The following is a 655-nucleotide window of genomic DNA, read 5'->3' on the forward strand; positions in this document are numbered from 1 at the left end:
AGTCCTGGTATTTGAACTATCTTGTTTGTCCTTTTTAAGTCACTTCCGCTTTGGGGCGGACACTCGCCAAACCTGTGGCGGGCATTGGAGAGTCTGCAGCATATGCACCAGGTGTGGTGGTCTGGGAGTGGCGTGGCGGCCAGAGAGCTAGGAAATTGAACTAAATTTAAATGCATTTTTAAAAAGCGTGGATGAAATGGGGTGAGGGATAGTTTACGAGTTTATAAGTCGTTATCCAGCCCTGGTGTTCAAACCCAGAGTCCCATATTTCTTGTGTCTTTATTTTCTCACTTTAGATTGCACCCAGAGCAGAGGATTTCTCTGCCTGTAACCGCTGAGCCTGAAACACAGCTTCATGCTCTTAGTTTGATTATAAAGACTGGGCTCAGTTGTGAGCCAACGCCTCCCATTTTTTAACAGCACTTCTAAAAGTTTGAAGGAGAAAAGCTACTGAAGGGTGTAAAGATTGATACCCAAGAAGTTACATTCCTTTTTTTTTTTTTAAAGCTTGCGTCAAACAAGTGGCAACTGGTTTGTAACCCCCTTCCCCAAGCCTGGCCCCGCGGGAAGTAAAGTGATGAATGAAGTCATCCTTGTAAAGACTTCGGATCCTGTAGCCTACAAAGGTAAATTTAAGGGTTTGGTTTGGGCCCCT

The 655-nt window shown here is 44.7% G+C and overlaps 1 protein-coding gene across 1 annotated transcript in view; it reads left to right on the forward strand.

Annotated features, from left to right (window-relative positions):
• The first annotated feature begins 569 nt into the window (after positions 1-569).
• Positions 570-655, forward strand: part of ZRANB3 (zinc finger, RAN-binding domain containing 3) — a 169,690-nt gene continuing 169,604 nt past the window's right edge. Inside the window, exon 1 of the mRNA XM_012727504.1 lies at positions 570-626. The gene's annotated coding sequence lies outside the window, so the exon portion shown is untranslated. The remainder of the gene's footprint in view (positions 627-655) is intronic.

This window comes from Condylura cristata, unplaced genomic scaffold (genome assembly GCF_000260355.1).
Source record: "Condylura cristata isolate star-nosed mole 26May11 unplaced genomic scaffold, ConCri1.0 scaffold00002, whole genome shotgun sequence".
NCBI classification, from domain to species: Eukaryota; Metazoa; Chordata; class Mammalia; order Eulipotyphla; family Talpidae; genus Condylura; species Condylura cristata.